At 46.3% G+C, this 27,263-nt stretch overlaps 1 protein-coding gene across 3 annotated transcripts in view; it reads left to right on the forward strand.

Moving 5' to 3' along the window:
- Positions 1-429: 429 nt before the first annotated feature.
- The window catches only part of Kiaa0232 (KIAA0232 ortholog), an 83,629-nt gene continuing 56,795 nt past the window's right edge, over positions 430-27,263 (forward strand). Inside the window, exon 1 of one of the 3 annotated variants that reach the window (XM_063230209.1) lies at positions 430-716. The gene's annotated coding sequence lies outside the window, so the exon portion shown is untranslated. Of the gene's footprint in view, positions 717-1,143; positions 1,393-27,263 lie in introns of those variants that run through there. The other 2 variants (XM_063230212.1, XM_063230210.1) reach the window with 2 other exon arrangements.

Below are 27,263 nucleotides of genomic sequence, written 5' to 3' on the forward strand. Positions count from 1 at the left end.
GTCGGCCGGGCCGGGGCCCCACGGTGACCCCGGCAGGCCGCCCGGGACCGAGCTCGCCGCCCCGGAAGCCCAAGCTCCCCAGCGCCCCCGCGCTCTCCGCGGTGCGCCTCGTCACCCGGGTCGGGGCGGCAGTCTGGGCGGGCGAGTGGGCGTGAGGGGACTGATGAAAAGGTTAGCGCACGCTTTCGGCGCCCACTTCCGGCTCTCGCAGAACGGCTTTGAATTTTTTTGTGCTTACTTAATAACTTTAAAATGCCGTGTCACACTGCTGTAGAGCGTCTGCTAGGTTGCTTTCCTTTTTTAAATTTAAGTCTTTCTTTTCATGCGCCCACGCCCACTGCCACCACCCCAGGACGCCGCGAGGACGGGTGCGCACAGGTGGGGGACGGGGGCCAGGCCGGGCCGCAGCAGCCCCGAGCGTCCCCGCCCCCGCGCGCACCGCCCGGCTGGAGGGCGTGGCCGGGCCGCGCTGATGTAATCCCGCGCCTGGGCGGAAGGATATGGAACGCGGCCTGGTTGGCGGGGCTCTGAGGCCAGTTGCCAGGTAACGGAGAGGAGCGGCCGCGCAGCACCGCCTCTTGCCCTCCGCCGAGTGGCGCCGGGGCCGCCGCTGCTTTACGTCAGGCGCAAGCCAGGGCCGTCCGGCGCTCGGCAGCCGCCCGCAGCCCCGAGCGCGAGCTGAGGCGCCCGCCCGCGGTGCCCGGCAGCCTCGTCAGGTAAGGCGGCGGGGGCGGGCGCGGGCGCAGGCTAGGGGGCGTCCCGGGACAGGGGGCGCGGGGCAGGGGGCGGGGCGGCGCGCGCGCGCGGCGAGCTCCGGGCGGCCTGAGGGAGGCTGGGCCGCGTCCAGCCCCGCGCAGACCTGGGCGGCCTGGGGCTCCGGCCTGGGGCCCGGCGTAAGGCACGGCGCGGGGCGGCCGGCGTCTGTGCACCCCGAGGCCGCGCCCGCGACCGTGGCGGTCGCGCGCCGGTGATGAGTACGCATAAAGGGCCGGACCGGTCCTGCGCGGGCACCGCCGTGGCACGGACCCCCGGGGCTGCGGTGGGCGGGGGCCGCGGTGGGTCTGGCTGTCGGTGCCCAGTGCCCCCAGTTCCCCGCTTTGTCCTCGGGGGCCCAGAGGGGGCGCCGCGGGGCGGGGCGGCGGTGCTGAGTGGCGGGCGCGCAGGCCTATGGCGCGGCCGGGCGGGCGGGGCGGCGCAAGGTTTGGCGAAGGTTACGGCCGCGGGCCGGAGTGACAGGCCACAAAGTCATCGACGCCGGCCTCGGAGCCCCTGCCTGGCCCGGCTGTTGCAGGTGTCCTGGGCCGCGAGCGCCCGCGGATTCCGGCTGCAGCGTGAAGAGCCGGTCGCCTCTGCAATCTTTCTGTCGTCCTGCTGTGTGGCCCGCAGCGTGCGGTACGCAGAATGACAGGGCTGGGGAGCTCTTGGGAGCGGAGGAGACCCCCCCACCCAAACGACAGAACCCGCTGGGTTCTTTTCTTCCCTTTCACTTTCTTTCAGTTTTTTCTGTGCGCAAGCTCTAAAGACTTAAGCCAGTAGAGGGGAGAAGGATACGCGACTCCGGGGTCAATTCAATAAATGTGATGGGTCTTGGCCATCATCATCACTGAGATTGCTTGCTTTACCTCACCACCCAAGTTCCTAAGAATGAGTTTCTACACTTTTGCGGTTTAGCTTGTTTAAAAAATGGCAGAAGGTTGAGGAGGAGGCGGGGACAAGCGGTTTTGATAAAAGGTGGCTCTGGGAAAAAAGGCTATTATCCAGTGAAAACCCCAAGCTAGAATTCTGTGCACTGTTAGATCCGTTCAGAATACTTCGACTGTTTCATAGACTCCGAATTTAAAGGAAGAAAAATACTTGTCACTGCATCTTGAAGGTCAAATATTCACATGTCAGTTATTTTGGACTGAACCATTCTTAAATAGGCCGTAGGATCTTTACTTCATTTCTTTATGTCAAAAATTCTTTCTGAAACTGTGCCTTTTGAGTTTCTATAGGCTGGACTCCTTGTGTTTAATGTATTTTATGTCTGACAGGCAAGTGAGGCACGTGGGTAATCCCACCTACCAGGGAGGGTGGCAAGTCTGAGCCCAGCATGGCTGATTTAGGGAGACCTTGTCTTAAAATAAAACTAAAAGTTAAAAAAAGAAAGGTTAAAAAATGCAGGTGGTGAGTGCCTGTAATGCTTACACTCAGGGGCCAAGCAGGAGAATGACCTGGGCTACAGAGTCCGTTCAAGGCCCACCTGGGCTACATTTCAAAGAAACAACACATCTCCAAAAAACCAAACCCATATATCCTAGAGTCAGCTATCATGCTTGATAAATAATGACTTTTCAGTAAATAAAAAAAGGTGTTTACAAAGAAAGTTTACTCCTTTAATTTGGGGTCTTATGGTTTTTATGTAAGTCTTTTTTTTTTTAAACAGTTGCTATGTAGCCCAGACTGGCTTGGAAGTCACCAAAATTCTCCTGCTTTAGCCTTTAAGTGCTGAGATTACTGGCATGCACCACCACTCCCAGCATAGTATGTCCTGCCTTTTTGGTGCAGATAAGAGGGATGGACTGCAGCGTCTTGTTTTACATTGTGTCTGTCCTGGTTACTGAGGCTGGGGACCTTGAGAGAGCTCCTTCTGTGATAACCAGATTGTTCTCAGATCTGCCTCCCTGCACTGTTCCATCAGGCTTTTCCTCCCCTGCCAGGGCTCCTCCTGAGGCTGTAAACATTGCTCAGAGGGAGTTCTCCTGACTGGCCTCCTGTGTTACTCACTGTTCTTCTTGTGAGACAAAATGCCCATCACCCAAAGTTAAAGGAGGAGAGGTTTGTTAACTCACAGTTTGTAGAGGTTTCAGTCCATATTTGGCTGGCTCCAAGGTGGGGTGGCATATGACAGATGGATTGAATAGGATGGAGCTGGGGATTTAGCTCAGCGGCATAAGCGCCTGCCTTACAAGCAGGCAGTCGTGAGTTCGGTCCCCGGTACTGATAAAAAGGAAAAAGACCAAAACAAAACAAAACAAAAAAAACCCACACAGATGGATTGAAGAGGAGAAACTGTTCATGGCAAGAAGGTAGCAAAACAGCAAGGATTGACCACAGCTCTTCCTGTCCGTTCTTGTTTTGTTTTGTTTTTTGTCTTTTTCCTTTTTATCGGTACCGGGGATCGAACTCACGACTGGCTGCTTGCAAGGCAGGCGCTTATGCCGCTGAGCTAAATCTCCAGCCCCATCTTCCTGTCCATTCTGTTTTTATCCAGGCTGTTTAGGGCAGGTGGCATTCACACCCTATCCTAGCGCCATCCATCCTAGCATTGCATCATGGTTCAGTTCAGGCTTTACATACTCTAGATCCAGCCATCTCTGCTTGAGGCTTGGAAAGCATCTGGACACAAGGCATAACACCCCCCTTTCCTCAGTCCTGGACTCTCTTTTCTGTTGCCCAAGTTAATTCCCTACATCTACGCCAGAGATTCTCAGTGCTGCTCTGTGTGTGGGGCCTGAGGGGTTGGGCACCTGTGCTGCTCAGGCCGTGGGAACACTCCTACAGATATGGCCACCTCACTGCATCCCCTGCCCTCTTAGCAAGCAGTGTGGGAACTTCTGGGGCCACGCTGAGATGCTTGCTGCAGCTCTTACCACCTCTGTTCCTGTCAGTTGAGGCTGCTGGCCACACCTACCACTGTCTACTCCCTTTACTCTGGAGTGTCCTTTCTACTCTTATCAGAATCTAAAAGAGCTGGTTGAAATCCTGCTTCTTCTACTTCTGTAATCGGATGTTCAGAAGTTGACTCCTCTGTGCCATGCTTGCCTCCACTCAAGTATTTTTCTTTTAAGACTTTTATTTTATTTGCATGGAGGCCTTTACTGGAGTCCCCCCCCCCCCATTTGCTTGTTTGTTTTTAGTACTGGAAATCTAACTCATGACCTTGAGTCTGCCAGGCAGTCACTGCCACTAAACTGTATCTCCAGCTCCTTTGCTGGATTTTAAATTTTGAGATGGTCTTGTTGTTTGGTCCTGGCTGACCTCAAAGTTGCAGCAATCTTCCTGGCTCGGCCTTTATAGAGTGCTGAAATTATAGGGATATGAAGGCTTTAGATTTTAAATTTTTTGTAGAAGCCAGGCATGGTGGCGCATGCCTATAATCCTAGCACTGGGGAGGCTGAGGCAGGAGGATTGCTGCAAATTTGAGGTCAGCCTGAATTACTTCACAAGACCCTGTTTCACAAAAAAAAAGTTTGGGGTTGGCAGGGAGGAGAAAGAAATTTTACTGGTGGTAGATTGCTTCTAGTGTGCATGATAAGTCTTTACGTAGTACTCATTAGCCTTAAATTTGATTGGGTTAACTCAGCACACTTCAGAGTCTAGTTTCATCAGGAAGAGAGCAAGGTCAGAAGAGTTTTCTGAAAACATCTGTAGCTTTATAGCTCAGAGCAGCACACAGGATGCAGTAGTGGCCGTATTGAGCTATCAGGTGGGGTGGGTACAGAGAATATTAGACATTGGTTAAGTTGCTTGACTGTGCCTTGTTTTTGCCGTACTGCAGACTGAGCCCCTGGCCTTTGCTCCAAGTTACATTCCTAGCCCTTTGAAAATTTGTTTCCAGTGGGTTTCACTAGGTGATAACTTGCCCAGGGTGCACTTGAACGTTTGATCCTCCTGCCTCAGCCTCCACAGCACTGGGATTGTAAGTATGAGCCGCCACCTGGCTGTGTGTGTGTGCTGGTATGTTATGCCACTGTTCATAGGTTTCTTTCTGGCATGTGTGGATGAAGACAGAATTATCCCTTCTTTTTGACTGCACTAGGGTTCTTTCATTAATCTCACGCTGTGTTGGAGAAGGCCAAGCATGAGCTTGATGACAGTGGCCCTGAATTTTTCTGAAGATAGGGCATCTGCCGGTGTCGAGGTATGGATAGAATTTTTGTATGTATCTCCTAACACAGTGGGGAAATCAAAGTTCATTTCATGTGTGTGTTATTTTTCAGCAAAGAAATGTTTTCACTTTAATCTTAACATCTTGTAATTATTCACAAAGGAATTGGGTTTCTCTAGTATTTGGAATGCATGGTGAAAATATTTCTGACATCCTCAAAACTTCTCAGTCTCGAGGCTTTCTCCATGTCCTTCTGTTTCTTTCTTTTTTGTCTTTTTGAGACAGTTTCACTGTGTAGCTCTGGCTGGCCTTGAATTAACTTTCTTCCTTTCTCTTTTTTTTTGGTACTAGGGATTGAACTCAATGACCTTGGGACTGCCAGATAGGTGCTGTGCCACTGAGCTATATCCCTGGCTCTCTTTTTCCCTCCTTCTTTTTTTCTTTTTCTTTTTCATTCATTCATTCATTTTTTTTTTTTTTTTTTTTGATACTGGGGATTGAACTCAACCTCACACTTACTAGGCAAGCGCTTGACCTGTTGAGCTGCCTCCCTCCTTCCTTCCTTTGTTTCTTTTTTTTCTCTTTTCTCCCTCCCTCCCTCCTTCTCTGCCTTCTTCCTTTCTGCCTGTCTTTGACAGGGTCTCATTGTGCGGTCCAGGTCTTACTACATAGCTCAGGCTGGCATCACACTAGCAACAATCCTGCCTCAGCTCTGGCCGCATCTTCTGTTTTGTCAGCTGTTATAATAATTTGAAACCTCAAAAGTGACATCTAAAATGGGTATAGTGGTGCACACCTATAATCCCAGCACTCATATGGCTGAGACAGGACGAGTGTCGTGAGTTCAAGGTCAGTTTGGGCAAAATACTTGCATTCCAGGGCCAGCCTGAGCTACATAGTGAGACCCTGTCTCAAAAGACCAAAACAAAACACCAAAGTAAATAAAATGACGTTTGTTGCTTCTAAAATAATACGGGATCTGGATGTGGTGGTGTGCACCTGTAAGCCCAGAGCAGAGGGGAGCCAAGGCAGAAGGATCACAAATTCAAGTCCTGCCAGGGCAGGTACCAGACTCTGCCTCATAGTAGAGGCATTCTCTCCCTACAGTGACATAACATATTGAGGGCTGTTTAACTTACATTGGCTACAGTCACAATTATCAGTGTTTTTCATCCCTGGAAATTACGTAATCCTGGGAGGCTAAGGCCAAAGGATCAGAAGTGGCAGTTCAGCATTGGCAGTTTAGCAAGACCCCATCTTAAATAAAAAAGGGAGGTGCCTCTGTATGAAGGCCTGTGTTCAATCTGGTTATCCCCTCTGCATTGCATATTACTAATAAATCTCCTGACACCTACTTGAAGCTGTTAATGTTGTTAGTATCTGTATTAGGAATGAAAGGCAGCTGGGCTTGGTAACCTGGGCCACACAGTGAGACCTAGGCTACATAGTGAGTTGAGGCTGGAGGCCAGGCTTGACTACAAAGTGATACCCTGTCACAATACAAAACGAAATGAAAGGCGTTAGGACAGTTAGAGGATTAATAATTGTAAAAAATGCTTGAGATAATGTTGTACCTTGTGTGTGCGCAACTAGAGTGGTGAGAGGTCTGAGAATACATGTGCTGTATGTATGTGTAGCTTTCTAGTGACAGTAAGAGAACCCGGGCACTCCAGAACACATCTGTAGTTTCTGTGGTGTGGAGAGTCGCTAAGTAAATATTTAACTAAAGTACGTTACCTCTGTGGATGAGAAACACATGGAGGTAAATACGTTTAAAGGCATATGGCTCCGTGTATTCTATATTTTGGTAACATGGTAATAGGGAAAGGTAGAAAAAGTAGGGAAAGATTTCTTTTCCCTTTAACCAGGAGTTTGTGTTTCACTCTATTGCAAGTTCCAAAGCACCTTTGGAATCTTAATAGCTCGTGCATAACTATTGCATAATTTTAATAACTAGTGCATAACTATTTCAAAATTGTTTGCCCAGTTTGGAGACTTAGTCAAACACTTTGTTTGTTTGTTTGCCTTTTTTTTTTTCTGTTCCTCCTTTACCAGCCTTTTGTTGGATAGCATTTTACTTCTTACTATTACTAACATTTTCCTTGGAGGTCTTGAAAGTTGAGATTCAATAAACACATTAATTCCTTTTTTGTTGTTATTTGCTACTTTAAAAAAAAAAATGATTTTAGGAATTAAACCCAAGCGTGCTTTACCACTGACCTACAATTCCAGCCCTTTAAACTGTTTGTTTGTTTTGACATTGAGATGGTCTCATTGATTTCCAGACTGGCCCAAAACTTCTGATCCTTCTGCCTTCCCCTCCTGAGCAGCTGTACTGTTGCCTTTAACTACCTTGTTTGTGCTTATGTTTGTATAAACATTGCAGTTTAGGTTAAATCTGTGAAAAGATGTTTGCTCCTGGACTAGCTTTGTGTTACTGTCATAAAATGCCTGAGGCAGGCTGCTTACAAAGCAGAGAGTGTTTCTGGCTCTGTTTGGGAGGTTCCAGTTCAATTTGGGGCATTCTCGTGCAGGGTCACAGACATCATCAGTTCCTCCTGAAGTGCGCATAAGAACAAGCACCACATTTCAAATCAGGAAGCACAGAGAGAAGGAGCCAAGCTTGCTCCTTCTGTAATGGCTTCTTAGGTGAGCGACCTCAGTCCCATGCAGGATGCCTAGTGACTTGAGGACCAGCTCTTAAATGTTTTACTGCCTACCGTGACAGCCACCCTGAGGATCAAGCTTCTAAACGTGGATCCTTGGGTTCGTTCAAGCCATACTCTGGCCCTGAAGTGCTTGTGTCCATCTCACCACGCAGAGTGTGATCCTTCTGTTCCGGCACTCCCAGAATCTTACTGTTTCAACCCTGCTGCCCTGTAAGTTCGTATTCTCCTCTGACTCAAGCCTCCCTGCAGATCAGCCCCTGTAGAGTGGAGAGCTTGGAGTGACACAGTCACCACTGCACTAGAGCAGCCAATACAGATTGGGTACTTCCAACATAAAACTGGGCCAGGCGCAGAGCGGACATTCCTGTTCCTACAGGGAGGAAAGAGAAGTAGAAAGGAACAGTCACCAAAGTGGGACCCAGACAGACCTTAAATTCCAGCTCCCAGGCAGGCATCCATGCACACAGCAGGAGAGGCGAGTGAGCCCCTCACCCATCGCAGCCGCACCCTGGGTCTTGGCTTGGTCTCAGGTGATGGTGAAGGCCCTTCTCCAGGACATTGCATTGCTGGCTGAATAGCCTTCCTGGGCTCTCTGCTGTGGTATGGTTTACCGGGATGTTTTGGCAGTTAAAAAGCTTGTTTTAGCTGTGGTGGTTGCATACTTGTAATCCCAGCATCCTGGAGGCTGAGGCAGGAGCATAACCATGAGTTTGAGGCCAGCCTGGGCTACAGAATGACACCCTGTCTCACAAAATCAAAAAATCCCTAAAAACAAAAACAAAAAAACCTATTTAAAAACATACAGGTGAAAGAAATCTAAAGGTGTAGCAAATTATAAGATGAAAAGCAAATGTCCCTCAACCAGATCTCTCCCCATCCTGTACTCATTCTCCTTTGACAACCACTGGTAAGTTTCTTGGATATCGGAGGGAAGAAGCCAGTCCTGTGTGTTTAAAAGTGGGACCCTGGCCCAGAGCTTTGTGTCCTTATTCACACAAATGCTAGGGTTGCTATCTGCCGTGGTTTCTGGTTCAGACAGCTCTGTTTTATAAGCAGGTCTGCTTCACTGTGTTCTCCCTGAAAGTGACCTGCTGCACTGTGTGCGTGTGGCAGAACTTATGGAGCCAGCTGGTTGGGCCAGCTCCTCCCGGCTTTATCATCTCACAGTGATGCAGGGACCGTTGTGGTGTGCAGATCTTGATGAACTCTGATTAATAACTAACTTACTTTCAGGAAAATTTTTAAAAATAGCCAATACATTTTTAACGTCTCTGAATTATTATGCACCATGTTTAGACCTTTTCATGTTTCTCTGTTTTAATCATGTTAGACATGAGGCTGGATAGTGTCTGAGTAGTAACATAATTTCACAGTGTTAAGGAAGCACAGCTGCTTCATTGGTAGTCACTGTAGGGCCCCTGGTGTGGCTTAGTGGTCCTCCTGTCTCAGTCACTGTCATTCTGCCCAGGGCCTCACCAACTGTGTGCCCAGTGCCGTAAAAACTTGACGGAAAAGCATGTAAAGGAAGCACCTGATCACTGGCTTGCTAATCCTGTTTTGCGTAATGACTATAAACCATTTAGTGTGTCCACTTGGGGACCCTGTAGGGAATGCCTTAGGAAACAGTGCGTTTTAAGGCTGCTGGGCATGCTGGTGCATACCTGTAACCTTAGCACGGAGAGGCTGAGGGAAGAGCACTGCCACAAGCTCCAGGCTACCCGGGCTATGTAGTGAGTTAAGGGCAGCTTGAGTAGTAAGACCTTGTCTCAACCCCACCCCCAAAAAAACTTAATTTGAAACCCATAGAGAATCTGTGTAACTTTTTTGATCTGCATTGTATCAGAAATGTTAATAGGCTTTAAAATTTAGAAGAGGCTTCCAGAAAATTAGCCATTAATTAAAAGTTGGTGCTATGTTGGGGCGGATCTTTCTTGTCTGTCTATCTGCCTTTCCTTTTTTTAAAAATTGGTACCTGGGATTGAACTCATGACTGCACACTTGCAAGGGAGGTGCTTATGCTGCTGATCTAAATCCCCATCCCTTTTTTTTTTTTTTGGTATTGGGGATCAACTCCTGATCTTGTGCTTTCCAGGGAGGTACTTATGCCATTAAGCTAAATCCCTGGCCCTTGTCTGTCTGTCTTGGACAGGGTCTTGCTATGTACTTCAACCTGGTCTTGGACTCAGTATGTAATCCAGGCTGGCCTCAAACTTTGAGCTTCTCCTGCACCAGGGTCCCAAGTGTTGGGCTTACACATTTGAGCCATCAGGCCTAGTAAGAGACTCTTTCTTCCTCCCAGAACTGAGGCACTTCTGACTTGCCCACATTTAGGTAGTTTTATTTACTTACCTGTGTTTCTTTTCTTTTTTTTTTTCTTTTGGCAGTACTGGGAATCGAATCCAGGACCTTGTGCAGTGCATACTAGGCAAGCCCCATACTAAAACATAACCAGCCTGTTCTTATTTTTCTTTCTTTCTTTCTTTCTTTTTTTTTATTTAGCTTTGTGAGATCCAATGTTCTTATTTCTTTAAGGTGTATTTAATTTGCAGCTTAGGGCATCAGATGCAGTTTTGCAGATAAGGTACTGCTGTATCTCTGCTGAGACCTCACTTTACAAAATAAAGTAAAACAAACTGTAAGCATATTATTGGTAAGTCAGGAATGAAAATAAAATTTGTTCATCTGTCAGGTTCAGTTGGACAAGGGATCTGTTAGTATTTTGCTTTTACCTTTCAATGCTGGGGTTGAACCAAAGCTTGCTATCTACATCCCCAGCCCTTTTATTTATTTATTTTTTAAGACAGAGTCTTGCTAAATTAGCCCGACTAGGTTCAAATTTGGGATTTTCCTATCTCAGGCTCCTATAGTGCTAAGATTACAGGTGGATGCCATCATGCCTGGCTTCAGTGGGAATATTTTTATGCTTCATTTAGTTAAAAGTGGTTGGAGCCAGGCATGGTGGCACACACCTGTAATCCCAGCATTCAAGAGACCGAGGCAGGAGAGTTGTTGTGAGTTTGAGGCCAGTCTGGGCTACAAAGTGAGTTTACGGCCAGCCCGAGCTCCATAGCAAAACCTTGTCTCAAAAAGACCAGGGAAAAAAGTATAGCTAGAAATCTTGGTGACATGAGAGGGTTAGGACTCTTAGAAGTAGCTGCAGAAAATGGTGGGGTGGGGGCAGTGAACTACACCCAGCTAACAGTCCTCCCTCTGGGTATGTGTCCGAGACTTTAGGTAAAACGTTTCAATTAAGCTTCTCGCAGCCCTGTGAGAGGTGGTTTTAGTTGGCTTTCTTTCTATCACTGTAGCAGATACCTGAGAAAATCAGCTTAGAAATGTCTTTTGGCTCACCATTTGGGGGGTTTGGTCCATGGCCTTTTGGCCCTATTTTCGGGTCTCCAGGGAAGGGGCCCATCACATGGAGAGCATGTGAAGGAAAAACCACTCACTTCAGGGCTGGGAGGCAAAAAAGAGAAGAGAAGGGCTGGAGTCCCTTGACCCACTGACTTCCTCTAGGTCCCACCTCCTAAAAGGTGCATCCCTCTCCATAGTGCCATGCTGGGTCCAGACCTTCCATGTGGGCTTCCGGGGCATTAACGGTTCTGACTGCAGTAGTGCTGTTGTTACCATTTAACAGATGAGGAGATTTGAACTTGAGGTCTTGCAAACACCACTGTTCAGTCACAGATGACCCGTGACAGAACTTGGGCAAGACCCCTGTCCTTGCAGCACACTGTCAGGTCCCTTCTACTGCCTGTTCTTCCTAGAGGTTCATCCATTTACTGTACATGTGTTGACTGCCTACAGTGTGCAAGACACAGGTGCCCAGGCAAGTTGGACATACAGATTTACTGGGGGAATTGCCTGGAAGTGTAAAGATGGGGAGTGGAGTGTGTAAGGAAAGCCTTCCTGCTCTGCCTTGGCCTGGTTTCTGAAAGGAGAGCAAAAGGTTGGGTGTGGGCTGCCTTAGATTGCACTGTGGTCAGGGAGAGCTGTGGCCAAGCCGGCTGAATTCCCACACTGAAGCTACACATCTGCGGCAGACTGGAAGGTGGGACTAATCCCCTCCTCTGCTCCAGCCCAAGTGGAGGGTGCCGTGGGTGGGTGGGGGGAGCGCGTGGCTTAGTGTCACTGCTGTCCAAACTCTAAATGTATATGGACAGGGGATTGCCAGGACTCAGCTCCACACAGCAGCTTCCCTGGAAGGCTGATCTAGCCATGGCACCCTCGTGGCTGCCACCTAGGCACTTCTGGCCTGGGGAGGGAGGAGGATGCTACTGCAGACAAGGACGTAGTGCCCATGCCAAGGGAAAAACCGTGCTGCAGAGAAAGCAAAGCAGAAGATGGGTGTTTTTTTACAGGTGGACAGGGAAAGGCTGTCAGCCTGGGGGAGAGACCCGAAGGAGTGAGGGAGCCCACCGTGGGGCTACCCGCGGTGAACAGACACTCCTTTCTGGAAGAGCTCTACAGGTGAACTAAGCAACTTGGTTTGGTCTGCCTGCCTATGGGGTGGAGGAGTGGTGGAGTGCGGAGTTGCTCTTGGCTGACCTATGCACCGTCCCAGCATGGGTGGCGAAGTGAGAGTTCAGAGAAGCTTCGTTATAGTCACAGGTGTGAGATGCGGTGCAGATCCTGAGCTGTCTAGCAGCTCGCTGGCATTGTGGGTAGGAGCAGAGCAGTCCCCACTGAGGGTGAGCCAGGACCGCTGACATCCGAGGACTGTAGGAGGCTTTGGGACTGTGACACGTGGCTCATCTACACCGGGAAGTGCTGTGTCATACCCCCTGATCTCAGAGGCTTAGCTGAAAAAAATGGAATGTGTCTCAGTAATTTTTTACTTTGGTTATATTTTCAGTGATATTTTGGATAGTTTGGGTTAAGTAAACTGTGGTTAAAATTAATTTCCCAGGTTTTTTATTTTTTTAATTCTTTAATTTTTTTCTTGTTTTTTATTTTTTTAGACAGATTTCTGTAGTCCAGGCTGGCTTTGAACTCATGGGGCCCCTTCTGCCTCAGTCTCCAGGTGTGCACCACGTTTGTTAATATTTGTAGTAGATTGCTAAACTACCTCATTTTGCCCTTACAGGCACTGGAGGAATGAGGCACATACACAAGGAGGGCCCCAGTGATGGAGCTGAGACTTGGAAAGGGGGGAATGTGGCCACGTGGGGGGATGGTGGCTGTGGGCTGTGCACCCATGGGTGTTGCTAGGGCTTCTCTAGAACTTGGGTAAAAGGAAAGCGTCCAAGAGACACTGGGCCTGAGTGATGTGTTACAGAACTCGGTTTACTTAGAGACTTGCACAAGGCGGGGAGACAGCTCTGCCCAGGTGGTGAACCTGGACGTGCATGCCGCAGCCAGCTGTTGGTTGTTGCTGACAGCTCTAAGGTCTCCATCACTGGTCTGTGCTATTTTTTTTGTCTTTTTTTCATTTTTATCGGTACCGGGGATTGAACTCACGACTGCCTGCTTGCAAGGCAGGTGCTTATGCCGCTGAGCTAAATCTCCAGCCCCATGTGCTATTTTTTTTTTTTTTTAAGTGAGTCTCATTCAGTCTGTTGATAGAAAACTACTGCAGCCTGTTTGGGCAGTAGCCATGCAGTGGAACAGCACACATTTAAAGGGTTCCCGCAGTAACCAAGGGGGTGACGCTTGTGGGCTTTGAAGCTTGGTCACAGAGCCCCTCACCTTGTGGTCTCTACCTTCCTCCTCCTGGTCCCGAGCTCTTTGGGTGCCATCCTTTGTTTGGTCAGGTGCCTTGCTCGGGCTTGGCTGCCAGTGGAGCTATTTTTGCTTCTTTCGCATAAATTTTCAGTTGGGTTTCCTGGCTTCCTTCTTGCTCTCGGGGTTACTGCAGCTAACCTTGCTTGGTACCCAGCCATCTTCCGTTCTGATTTCATGGGCATGAGGGACAGACTTTGGTCGTTTGTTGACAAGTTAGTCTGAGAACTTGCTGATGCATCCTCTAAGCGTTCTGATATGACGATAGGTATATTAGTACAGTTTCAGCAAATACTTTTCCCCTTCAGACATTATACTTCTGTTGTTGTTTTGACCTTGTTTCGACAAGGTCTTAATTTGTAGTTCAGCCTGGTTTTGAACTCTCGGCAGTCCTCCTGTCTCACCCTCCTAAGTGCTGGGATTATAGGGATGCACCACCATACCCAACCTTTTTGTTTTGTGTTTTGAGATACAGTCTCTCTATGTAGTTTATTTGTTTGTTTATTTATTTTGATACTGGGGATCCAACTCACAACTTTGCACTTGCCAGGCAGGTGCTTATGCCACTGAGCTAAATCCCTAACCCTTCCTATGTAGTTTGGCTTGGTCTTGAACTCATTCTGTAGCCCAGGCTGGCTTCAAACTTGCCCTTAGCTTTAAGTCAGATTTCTGCTCAGCTCAGTGTATAGACAGGCATTTTAGAGATGTTGCTCTGGGGACTGTCTGATCCTTGGCCCCTTCCTGTCCGGCTCTTACCCTGTGGCCTGCTCCTGGGTCACCATGAAGTGCTGTGCCACACCCTTGTACTGTGTTGCTTCTGCTTTGGAGTCAGCCTGCTATGGACTGAACTCCCAGCAACTGAGAGCTACATTAAACCTCCCTCTGACTGCTTATGTATGTATTTAGAGACAGGGTTTCACTGTACAGTTTAGGCTGGCCTGGAAATCAAGATGATCCTTGTGCCTTAGCCTTCTGTGTGCCAGGGTTAGAGGTATGTGCTAGAGAGTCCAAAGGACATTATACATTTTTCCTTTGAATTTCATTGCTCTGTTTGGAAAAAAAAAAAAAAAAACGCACATGGAAGAGTGTCTCTGATAGTTTTGGGTATGTGCGATGTCGGTGGAAACTGAACCCCTAAGAGGGCGCCTTACATGAGTCTTGCCCAGGACAGGCAGACGATGACACTGACATCAGAAAGGATCCAGTAGCACTGTGCAGTTTGCCATTGACTCGAGTAGGGTCAGGGTAGGTCTCCTCTTCTGTCTTGGGTTCTGACCTGCAGTCATGGCTGAGAAAATATGGTAGATGCAGAGAAAGGCTTTGCTGAGTCCTTTAAAATCATATGAAGGGAGGCCTCTCAGCTGAACGCAGGACTGACAGTGGGACAGAAAGGTCAGCTGGGGTACCCGGTGGGCCTGACTTAACCGCACGGGACACTGCACACATGTCTAGGTGTCCCAGGCTGTCTGCTGGGGATTGGTGTGGCTGCGTGTCTGGTGTTCCTTGCAGAAGCCGGGGCACAGGCGTGGCAAGGAGGGGCTGTGTTTGTGCCTGCCACGCGCAGTTGCTTTTTGTGCGCTTGGTAGGATCAGAGCAGCCGTGTCAGGTGTGCCTCTGAGCACCGAGATGGTATGCTTCTGTTTTTGAGTTGGGGTCTCATTATGTGGTTCAGGCTGGCTTTGAGTTCACTATGGTTTTCTTTCTTTTTTTTTTTTTTTTTGTCTTTTTCCTTTTTATTGGTACCAGGGATCGAACTCACGACTGCCGTCTTGCAAGGCAGGCGCTTATGCCACTGAGCTAAATCCCCAGCCCCCTTTTTGGTGTTTTTGAGACAGGGTCTCCCTGTGTGGTTCAGGCTGGTCTTGACCTTACTTTGTAGCCTACGTGGGTCTTGAATTTCAAGTGTTCTCCTGCCTCAGCCTCCCAAAGTGCTGGGATTACAGGCAAACAAGATCAGTGAGGGTGTGCTTCTGATGGTGACATGCCTCATTTCTCTCCCCTCCCCATTCCAGCATACTTAAGAAATGTAAAAGTTGCTGGAGAAAATGCATTTTCAGATCTCTGTAGGGGAGAGAGTGGCTGTGTTTGTCCCCTGAGGCTACTGTAGCAAAAGTCCACAGATTAGTAGCTTATAGCAACAGCAGTTCATTTTCTGGGGGCCAGAAATCCAACACAGCACCCACAGAGTTAGTTCCTTCTGATTTAAAGATACTCTGTTTTGTTTTGTTTTTGTACTGTGGAATCAAACTTGTGATCTTGTGCTTGCCAGGCAGGTGCTTACACTGCTGAGCTAAAGTCCCAGCCCAGAGTTGGTTCCTTCTGAAGATTTTGAGGGAGAGCCTGGTCTGTGCCTGTGTTACTTTTTTTGTTGCTGAGACACAATACCCAACATCCACAGATTAAAGGAGGAGAGGAGAGGGGGATTGTGGTTCACAGTTTGTAGCTGGCTGGCTCCAAGGCAGGCAGGGATTGTGGCAGAAGGGCCTGGTGGAGATCAGCTCCAGGCGGGGAACCAGGAAGCAGAGAGCTAGCAGTCCAGGGGGAGGGAGGGAGATAAACCCTTTTGGGCAACATCCCAGTGACTCTCCCCAGACTTTCCCTCCCAATATCACACCTGGCTGTAAACCCATCAGTGGATTAACAGTTCAGAGAATCACACTCCGTAAACCAGCATCTCCCTAAACCCCCAGCCGTAGTCAAGCATGGTGGGCATGCCTTTCTTTAATCCCAGTACTTGCTAGGCTAAGGAAGGGGACTCATCAGGCGACCCATAGGGAGTTCAAGGCCAGCCTGCACTGCAGAGCCAGACACTGTCTCAAAAACAATCAGCACCACCTGTGAGCGCTTAAGGCCTTGGTGAACATCTAGCCATAAATCCTAGCTTCCAGTGGTCACTGTAGGTCTTCAGCTTGTGCTGCATTGGCCCCATCTCTGCCTCGCTCTTCCTTCAAGGCATCTGATTTCATCTTAATTTGATTCCGTATGCACAGCCCCCGTTTTCAAGTAAAGTTATATTTAGAGGTGATAGAGCAGGCCTTGGGTGGACCTTTTGGGTGGACATAGTTTGATTCATACAAGTTGCCGAAGTAGGGGTAAGCTATGCATATTAACTTCAAATTCGTATCTTTTTTTCAGAACTGGGTCTGTCAGAAGAGTTGGTTTTTTAAAAAAAAGTCAAACCAAACCAAACCTCAGCGTCTGCTAGAAAGTAGGCATTTGGCACCTTTGCACAGGGGGTATGGTAGTATCATAGCCAGTGAGGTTTATCTGGGCATGATTGTTGCTAGTTGAAAGGAGGCATTTGGTCACAAAGCCAGACTAGTGGAAAGCATCGTTTTAGAGTATATAACTATTAGAAGGCTCATATAAAGATTAAATTTTGTTGGGCGTGGTGGCGCATGCCTGTAATCCCAGCACTCAGAAGGCTAAAGCAGGAGGATCATTTCAAGTTTGAGAACAGCCTGGGCTACAAAGTAAGCGTAAGGCCAGCCTGAACTGCAGAACTGAGCAAAGTTTTCAGCCCTTTTTATTTCTTATTTTGAGTCTAGATCTCACTGAGTTGCCTAGGCTGACCTTGAACTGGTAATCCTCCTACTTCAGCCTCCCCAGTACAAGTATGTGCCATAACACCTAGCAAAATTGTTTCCTTTTTTCATTGGCACTGTGTGTGTGTGTGTCTGTGTGTGTGTGTGTGTGTGTGTGTGTGTTTTATCATAAGGAATTTGTACCTGTACATGATATCTTGTTGTTTCCACTTTTTCATTCTATTTTTTTTTCTTTCTGTCCCTGTTTTTCTTTTCCTTTTCTCCCTTCCCTTGTTCCCCTTCTCATTTGAACATTTTCTTCCCATTTCCCAATACCGGTTAAACATTTTGGTCCTTATACTTTCAGTCTCTCACACCAGAGAAGCAGTGTGGTATTTACATGTGTGTCTGATTTACTTCATGTGAAACTGTGGTCTCAGGTGCAATCCATTCAGTTAGAAATGCCTCAAGCTGATCTTTTTTATGGCTTAGTAGCCCTCCATAGTATAGAAAACTACGTCTTAGCTATTCATCAGTTGATTGGGCATAGGGGCTGTTTCCAAGGTTCAGCTGTAACTGTGCTTCTGTAAACATGGGTGTGCCTGTATTGCTGTGGTGTGATGCTTTTAATTCTTTCAGGATGATACCAAGAAGAGCCATAACCCTGTGTTGAATGGAACCTCTAGTTTTTGTTTTAGTTTTTTTGGGGAGTGTCTCACTACGCAGTTCAGGCTGGCCTTGAACTCACAGCAGTCCTCCTATCTCAACCTCCTGAGTGTTGGGATTATAGGCATGCACCACTATGCCTGGCTAGTTTTAGTGTTTTGAGGAATTTCCACACTGATCTCCACAGTGGTTAGTGGAGAAGAGTTCCTTTTTCCCCACAGCCTCTCCAGCATTTATCGGTTGATTTCTTGATAATAGCCATTGTTTCTGGGAGATGGAATCTGAGCGTTGTTTAAATTTGCATCTCTCAAATGACCAAGGGTGTTGGACTATTTTTTGTATATTTTTTGGCATTTCTACTACTTCATTTGAGAAGTATGTGTTCATTTTAGATGCCCATTTTTGGATTGGATCTTTTTTTTTTTTTTAATCCATTTCAAAGAGAAAAAAAAATAAAACAATTTGAAAACATGTCATGTTAGGTGTCCACTTTTTAGATTGGGTCTTTAAATTTGGAGGGAATCTGTGTGTGTGTGTGTGTGTGTGTGTATTCTGTGTGGAACAGCTGGGAAAATGTTTTTTCTTTTTTTTTTGTCTTTTTCCTTTTTATCGGTACCAGGGATCGAACTCACGACTGCCTGCTTGCCAGGCAGGCGCTTATGCCGCTGAACTAAACCCCTAGCCCCCAAAATGTTTTTTCTCACTCTGAAGTTGTCTCTTCACTCTTAGTGGTTTTTTTTTTTGTTTGTTTTGTTTTGTTTTTTTTTGCTGTGCAAGTGCTGTTTAATAAGATGAGATCCTATTTGTTGATTCCTTGTGGTTTTTCCTGTGTGAGCAAGGACCATATTTTGGTCATGAGTCTTTGCCTGCATCAGTGTCTCAGGAGTTCTATCTATTCTATCATCCAGCACAGTTAGTGTTTCTGTTGCATAAAATTTCTTTCTTATATACCTGGTTTTTGTTTTGAGATTATTTGTTTGGGTTTCCCTGTGCTTTATTTTCCTCCTGATGCCATCTGAGTCTGTAACTGAGAATTTGGGGAATCAGCCTTCTGCTTACATGTGTTGGATCCTGTAAGAAAGTGAAGCAGAGCCGGCAGGAATGTCACACAGGACAGTTTGGGGGGCTTTTCAGTCGTTGCTGAGGGGATGCAGGGCCAGGTCCTGTGGAAGGTTAGTGATGGGGTGCAATTGAGAGCCTACTGGGAAGGTAGGTGAGGCCGCCCGAGTGCTGTGGAAGGTGGTGGAGTCAGGTAGAAGCACCAGCAGGGTGATGAGGATTTGTGCTATAGGATATTCTGTATTTGTCTTAGTCTGTAGAGCTTAAAGTTGAGCAGCTGGGTGCTGAACCCTAACATGGAGAGGTCCCCAGTTCCCTGAGTTTTGATGTTTCTCAAAGAATTTCTTGTGGTCTGCTGGCCCCTCTGCCTTGCAGCTGTGGTGGGTGGAGTAGGCTTTGGGACAGGGTTGCCAGCCAGCCGGCAGTGTGTTTCTCTCCCGGTCCTCCCCCAGGACATAAAGGCAAAGCGGGACACTGCAGCAACACGGTACAGTACAGTGACAGTTCAGGTGCAGAGCACGGTCAGTAAGTTGGTGACGTACAGGTGACAGAAGAGTGAGATTGATCTGTAAAGTTCTTGTTAGTACATTTGCCTTGCGTGGTTACACTCGCCGTGAGGAGTTGTACATGTGCCAAACATGTCTTTACTCTGTACTGGCCCTCCTTCTTCCATTTCTTTTTCTTTCTTTCTTTTTTTTTTTTTTAGTACCAGGGATTGAACTCATGACCTGATGCTTGCCAGGCAGGCGCTTGTGCCACTGAGCTAAATCCCAGGCCCCATCCCTCCATTTCTTGGTTCCTTCCCTTTTGCAAAATGTCTGTCTCCATGTTTCCTATTATATATTTTTGGTTTTGCTTTTTATTTATACTTCAGGTTTTTCTTAGAAAACAAACCATGAGTATTTAAGCCTGTGTGTCAGATTTATTTCACCTAACATTATGGTACGTGTTTTCCTATAGATGACTGAAACTTTTCCTTTATGGCAGAACAGTGCTCTGTTGTGTGTGAATACCTCATTTTTTTTACCCATTCTTCTATTAAGAGATGTGTGGACCACTTCTGATATTTAGCTTCCGTGAGCCATGTGATGTCTTTAACTCTGTGGAAGTTACTTGGAGTGGAAAGAGCTAGGTCAAGTGGAAGTTCCAGTTTTACTTTTCTTTGTGGAGTCTCCATACTGATTTCTTCTCCACTCTGATTTCTGGTTGTATCAGTTTACATTCCCACTGAGGTAAAAGGGTTCCTTTTTCTCTGCAGCCTCTTCAGCACTAGTTATTTGATTTCTTGATGACAGTCATTCTTCCTAGATGAAGATGGAATCTCAGTGTTGTTTTAATTTGTATTCATTTATGTCTAGAGATGTTGCATTTTTTCATAGAAGAGTGAAATTAATTGGCATAAGGGTCTGGTGTTGTAGCTCAGTGGTACAGTGTCTGCGTGGCAAGTGTAAAGCCCTGAGTTCGACTACTGGCACCAAAACAAAAACTGGCGTAAGGTTCTCTTGGGGAAGGAAAGAATGGCAGAGTGGTGTAGGAAGGGTCATAGTTAAATGTGAATGTATGTGTGTGTGTGGATACTCTTGTACAAATGGGGCCCTGCTAGCTTAAGTTCAGTGAAAATACTGTGAATAGTTGGAAATGTTGGGCTGAGAGAACTAGGCAAGAGAGATTTATAGACGGAATGTTTTGGATGAATTACAAAGACTTTTGACATTGTCAGACACAGTCAACAAACACTTGAAACACAAGTATTTAAAGCTGTATAACACAGGGGACTAGGGTACAGCGCAGTGGTGCATTGCTTGCCTGGCAAGTGCAAGGTCCTGAGTTTGATTCCCAGTACACACACACACACACACACACACAGAAAGCTGGGTGAGTGGTGCACTGTTGTAATCCCAACACTCGGGAGGCTGAGACAGGAGGATTATTGTAAGGTGGAGACCAGCCTGGGCTACAAAGTGAGCTCAAGGCCAGCCTGAACCGCATAGTGAGACCCTGTCTCAAAAAAGACCACAAACAAACAAACAAAAAACCTATGTAATACAAATGTAGGTTAAAGATACTATTGTAGTAACTGGTAGTTGTTATACCTCAAAGATCTATTTTGATAAGATTACCCTAATCTATTAAACATTTCAAATGATTTTAACTTCTTCATTCTTAGGGTTGTCAAATTTCATTTTCACTTTAGTAAAATACTTTTTTTAAAGTAAATTACGTTGTACTAATCTCAAAATCAAATATTTCACATAAAGAGCTTGACTGGAATCTGTAAGAAAGATGTAATTAAAAATACACACATATTTTTTCGTTTTTTTTTTGGAGACAGGTTTTCACTGTGCAGTTCAGGCTGGCCTTGAACTCACTGTGTAGCCCAGGCTGGCCTCGAACTTGCAGTGATCCTCCTGCCTCAGCCTCCCGGGTACTAGGATTACAGGCGTGAGCCACTATGTGCAGCAGCCAACTGTATATTTAACACGAATCATTGGGGAGCTAAAGTTTAGGTTTTGTGTTTGTGTAGCTAACTGCTTGCCCTCCGTGTTTAGTCTTTCTGGACCATGCTGTGTGTGTTTGGATTGCCAGTCTGCCAAGGGTTCTTTTGCTCAGTTCAGGGTAGAAATCACAACAGGCAAAGTATAACTCGTTTGGGTTTTATTCACCCTCAGTCTTTTTGTTACCAGTTCTTAGTGTTACCAGTACTGTCTTGGTCTCTCCTGCTCAGTGTGCAATAGAAATTATGAAGGTGTTAGCTGTCTCATCCAAGGGAGGCTTTCCTGAGGCTCGTGTATGGACAGAGTTGCAGACCAACCTCCTGTGGGCTGTGGGGAAGGTTACTGCACAGCGAGGTGGTATAAACAGGCTTGTTCAGCTGTCACATGCGATCACAGGGTTTCTGCATACCTCATGTCATTCTTTGCTGCTGGCACCAGCATCTGCACTTACACAGGGATGTTGTCTTTATCCTTGTTTGGTTCATTTGTGCTCAGTTCTGCAAAGATGGTGGAGATACTGACTGCCCCCTCCTCAGGAAAAGCACGTATTGGTCATGGTCAGGTCTGCTGTACAGGCCAGGGTTGCAAGGGATTTTGCAGGGGAGCCAGTACTCCGGTCCGGAACCTGGTCATTGCTCTCAGCAGTTCTTTAAAGCACCTAGTGCTGATTGTCTGGACTAATATAGTGAAAACTTGTCTCAAAAACAAAACATCAACAACAATGAATAACCACCCCAGCCTCTGTTTGCTTTTTCAGTCTTGGGAAAGTCAAGGTCCGAGGACCTAAAGTGATTGCGTCTTGCTTATAACTTGGGCCTTGGGGAAGCTGACCGCGTTTCACAGTTTGTTCCTAGGAAGCAGAAGCAGTCCATAAATAAGCAGAGAAGCCCATGAATGGCTGCTGCTGCCACTGGCCTCCTCCTCCTCCTTCTCCTCCTCCTCCTCTTCCTCCTCCTTGGGAGGGCCCAGGTGTATTAAAAGTGTGAAGTCTTGAACAAACCTGTTGGTGTTGCTGCGAAAAATAGCGGTCCATCTTTCAAATGCTGATACTGTGTCTATAAGTAGCGTCCTCGAAACAAAAGAATTATACCAGTTCCCTAGGAGCCACATTTAAAGAAGAGTCAGTATATAAAACATAGGATTACTGGATGAAGGTTACTGGTTGAAAAACAAGAAATGTACTTTAATCCTATACTGAGTTCTCCAGTGTTCTTTCTTTTTGTACAAATAGAGATTTCCATTTGGACCCTTTAAAATTCTTAACTAGTAGGATTTGAGTTCATGAATGTATAGCATTTTTATATTGAGTTAGATATAGTTACCTGTTTTATTTGGTGGTTTTTTTTTTTTGGTCTTTTTCATTTTTATCGGTACTGGGGATCCAACTCACTACCACCTGCTTGCAAGGCAGGTGCTTGTGCCGCTGAGCTAAATCCCCAGCCCCTTTTTTTGAGTTATTTTGTTGTTGTTTTGCTCTTTGTTTTTTTTTTTTAATTGGGAATTAAACTCAGGACCTTGTGTTTGCCAGGCAGGTGCTATACCACTGAGCTAAATTCCTGCCCCCCACCTTTTTTTTGTACTAGGTATTGAACTCATGACCACATGACCACATGCCTGCCAGGCCAGCGCTTATGCTGCTGAGCTAAATCCTTGGCCCCCCCCCTTGTTTTGGTTTGTTTTTTGAGGCAGGTCTTGCTCTGTGGTTTAGGTTGGTCTAATGATATAGCCCAGGCTGTCTCCAGTTTATGGTAATCCTCTGGTCTCAGCTTCCTACATCCTGGGATTACAGGCATGTGGCATCATACAGGGCTTGATAAAATTACCTTTTATTGATAGATATTTAAACACTATTGATGTATTGCTCATCAGCTCAGTATTTTGGACAACTGTAACATGTTACTGCTTTAGGTACAGCTTTTTAGTTTTACCAGTTGGAGAATTTTAGCCTACTTCTTCCCCCACTCATTGAGCAAGGCGAGGTCACCTCTAGTTTTGAGTTTAGGATATTCTGCAATTGGAAGCAGCAAAATAGTCGTGCCCAGATTTTTTTTTTTTTTTTTGTCTTTTTCATTTTTATCGGTACCGGGGATCTAACTCATGACTGCCTGCTTGCAAGGCAGGTACTTATGCCGCTGAACTAAATCCCCAGCCCTGTGCCCAGATATTTTGATAAGGCACTGTATCACTTTGAAAAGTTACTTTGGCACACCGTGATCTAGTTTTCATGTGATAGGGTCCTCATGTTGGAGCTTTCCAAAAATGCTAAAAATCTACTTATTTTAAAATTTTTTTTCTAAAAACTTGCATATGGTTTTTGAAAATTTTGCAGTTTTCTCCTAGATTAGATTTCTAATTTAAATTTCTAAAATTTAGTTGTGTCATTGCTTTTCCAACAGTTTTATTTATTCATTTTGTTTACATTGAGATTTCATTCATTATTTTTCCAACAAACGCTTTTAAAATTTCATAAGAATGAACTTCGTTTGGTGTGTTTTGAGGTTTTGTTTGGTGGATGTTTTGTGATCTTTTTGGAAGGGGAGGAAAACAGCAATGTAGCTGTAAGTGGTCAAGGGTGTAGGGCCAACATGCATACCTTCTGAAGGCTCTCTGGGTGTTGTCACTTCTGTCTCTTTGTATGTGTGTGTTATTTCAGTTCATCTGTGCTCTAATGTTCCGTCTAGCCTTACCTGATGCTGGTTTTAGCAGTGTTAGACAGTAGGTGCGTCCTGCTGCGACTCTCGTATTTTGCCCTTGGACATGGTCGTCCTGGCAGGTGACCCCTGTGCCTGGGGAAGTGAGGTCAGTAAACTGGCTTTGACTTATGCGAGGTGAGAAACTCTGCCAGGAGGAAGCTCTCAAAGCACAAAGCTCATTCTGGCACAGATCTTACTTTCTGTGGCCCGTAGGTTAGTAGGATTCACGACGATGCCCATTTTTCTTGCCCTATGTCCAGAATGATCACACCAAGCGACTGCCCTGAGCATCCCTGCTAACACAGTGTGGACAGGTGACATAAGCAAGACACAGACCTTTGTGGGTTAAGCTGCTACAGTTTGAGGTGTTGTTTCTGCAACATAATGTACCCTGTTTCACTGCTCTTCCCAGAGTTTGCTCCGTGGCTCTTTACTCTGGTTGTTCACAATTCTCTTTTTGTCAGTAAACTTCATCAATTCTCATCCCATACATCTGACTTTGTCTTTGAACTTCCTGTGATTATTCCGAACTCTAATGAAATTTGGCCTGTTGAAATTTCAGTCTTGTTAAACACAAGGGTGAAGGTTTTCCAGTTCCTTCAAACAGGTCCTCTTTGCACATTGTATTATTTTAGAATACTTGGAATTAGCATCTCATCTTCTGAGGGAAGGCAAGGATATCTAGTATAGTCATGTGAGGACGGACATGTGAATTGGTGCAAGAACTAACAAGTGTTTGTTCAGTTCAAAATAGTCATTTGGTGGAGACGGGCAAAGACTTTTGTGTTGGGTATGGTGGCCCACACCTGTATATCTCAGTACTTGGGAGGCTGAGGCAGGGGCTCACTGAGTTCAAGGCTGGCCTGGGCAACATAATTCAAGGCTACCCTGAACTACATGGCAAGGGGCCAGGGCTGTGGCTCAGCAGCACAGCACCTACTTGGCAAGTTTGAGATTCTGAGTTTTAATTTCTGGTACCTGCCAAAAAAAAAAAAAAAAAAAAAAGGTTGTATGTTGGTACAGGCCTATAATTCTACTACTCTGAGAAGCCGAGACAGGAGGATTCTAAGTTTTGCCTAGCCTCAACAATTCCACAAATTTACAAAGATCCTGTCTCAAATTAAAAGAAACAGCTGGGAATGTAGCTCAAAAGGCCCTGGCTTTTGTCCCCTGTACCTGAAGAAAAAAATTTAATGGACCTGAACTACACAATGAGACCTTGTCTTCATCTACACACACACACACACACACAAAGGGTCAGTGTTAGCCAATAGAGCTTTTTAAAAATGATGCTTAACCATTTTTATTGTGGTAATACAAGTTATGATGGCATGTATATGTAGTAGATTGTATCAAATGTCTGTATAAATACCCTATGCCATAAAGATATGGAAATTTATAAACTCATACCCAAGTCCTATATAAGTAAGCTTTCTACCTGCTCGAACTCACCCTTCAGTATTCCTCTAGCAGGTGTCTGTCTCTGCAATCCCATACATTCCCTTTGTGTGTGCATTCCTGTAAATAGATCTTCCTTGTGCATCTTTTTTCGCTTGTTTGTTTTTATCGGTACCAGGGATCGAACTCACGACTGCCTGCTTGCAAGGCAGGCGCTTATGCCGCTGAGCTAAATCCCCGGCCCCCCTCATGCATTTTTATAACCCAGAAGTTCCCTAATGGGAAAAGAAGAGGATTGGAGCTGGAAGCTGTCACTTTTCAAACAAGTACTGAATCAGGCTTTAAATACAGGTTCATCTCACATTAGTTTTCCATAAAACTTACATTAATTACCCCAAAGATTCACCATGAATGTAACGAAGACTCTAGAATCGTCAGCTGCTTATATTTTCATTATGTTAATTTTGTGTAAGGAGTTTGTCCTCACTCATTTTCAATTCTCTTTTCTTTTTATTTGTTTGGTATTAGGAATTGAACTTAGGACCCTATGTCTGCCAGGCAGGGCACTGTGCTGCTGAGCTGTATCACTGGCTCTAACTCAGTTTCTTAATTAATGCGCATTAGTCACAGAGTAGTGGGCTTTGTTTTGGTATTCATACATGCACATAACATACTTCATTCATTTCTAGCCCTTTCACCCTCTCTGCCCTTCCTTTTTTTTATTTCTTCCTCTGTAATCATCTCCCTTCTGCTTCCACCCGCCCTGGTCCACCTGTAGGATCTGTGTGTGACACACATGAACTGTACTTCACACTAGTCAGCTGCATGCAGCTTTTCAGTGCTGACGGGTGGCTGAATTTTAATGGGTTTAAATGGCCATGTGATCAGTGGCCGCTGTATTGGGCAGTGGAGTGAGACTCGGAGCACATGGGTTGTCAGTGACAGAGGGAAACATCTAGAAACGCTGACGGGAGCTGTGGCAGGAGTTGTGTGCAGTAACACAGGTGCTGTTGTGAAGCGTGTAGAAAGAGACAGCTCTGTGTGTCTAGAGCATTGTTACAGAAGAGGTGAGGTTGGGGAGATGAGTGGACCTCTTCAAAGTGACTGCTTTTACAAACCCCTCTTCCTTAGAAGTAAGTGGTAGTGCTATCGCATTCATCGATTCGCTGAAAAAACACTGATTTCAGTTTAACTGACAGACTTAGAACTCTTGTGTCTTTGTTAATGGACGAACCACGCAGGGCAGATTGTGTCACTCTGAAAACATGCAAACTGGATAGCTGAATTAGTGCTTTCATTTTAAAATGGTCCATTTGTTATGCCAGTCCCAAGTCTGATCAGGAAGTCATGGCTCCTGGGCCCTGACTCCCCAGCCCTGTGGTGAACCTGGATGCAGGCTCCTGGGTGTTCTCCCTTGCAGCTCTCACTGACAGCTGGGAGGATAATCGATGGACCGCCAAGGCTGTTTTCCTCTGGACGGTCCTTAAGCAGGCCTGAACTGCCGTGCTGGACAGCAGAGCGCTGGTGTGTGCTGTTTGGGCCGCCCGTGACTTAGCCTGCGGGGATGGCACCGTGGTTGTCTGCCTGTAAAGCAGACAGAAACACGGGGCAGCACTGGGAACCATGCCTCTCTGTGATCTCCCTTTGCCCTCAGCCTGCTGGGGCTCACTGCAGTGTCACACTTGAACTTCGTAACAGAGAACTAAATAAAGTGTTCCGTAACAAGAGGAAGGGCTTGGATGTGGCTGTAACTAGATGATTCTATACTGAGGGCACTTCATTGTGTGTGATTTTTTTTTTAAAGATAAGGAAATTATTTTTGTTCCAAAAGACTTTAAAAAACTATCCAGATAATCAGGTGAAAGAGTCTGTAAGGTTAAGCAAATATAAGCAATTATGTAATAATGCTGTCCATTTACACAGCATTTTGTAAAATGCAAAGGCCACCAAGTGCATGGCTGGTTCTTCCAGCTTGCTCATTGCTTCTGAGAAGAGGAAGAGGAGAGAATGAGAGTGGGAGAGAGACAGAGGGAGAGAGAGGGGATGTGGGTGGGTTACTGTGTCTTACAGAGAAGACAAGACCCGGGAAGTGGCTGGCATGAGAGCCAGCTCTCACACAGCAGAGTGGGCTTGGCTGCTGCGTGGCGCACTTCTCTGCCTTCCCTGTT

The sequence above is a fragment of the Cavia porcellus genome, unplaced genomic scaffold (genome assembly GCF_034190915.1).
Source record: "Cavia porcellus strain 051 isolate PalLab524CR breed Dunkin Hartley unplaced genomic scaffold, mCavPor4.1 scaffold_18, whole genome shotgun sequence".
NCBI lineage: Eukaryota > Metazoa > Chordata > Mammalia > Rodentia > Caviidae > Cavia > Cavia porcellus.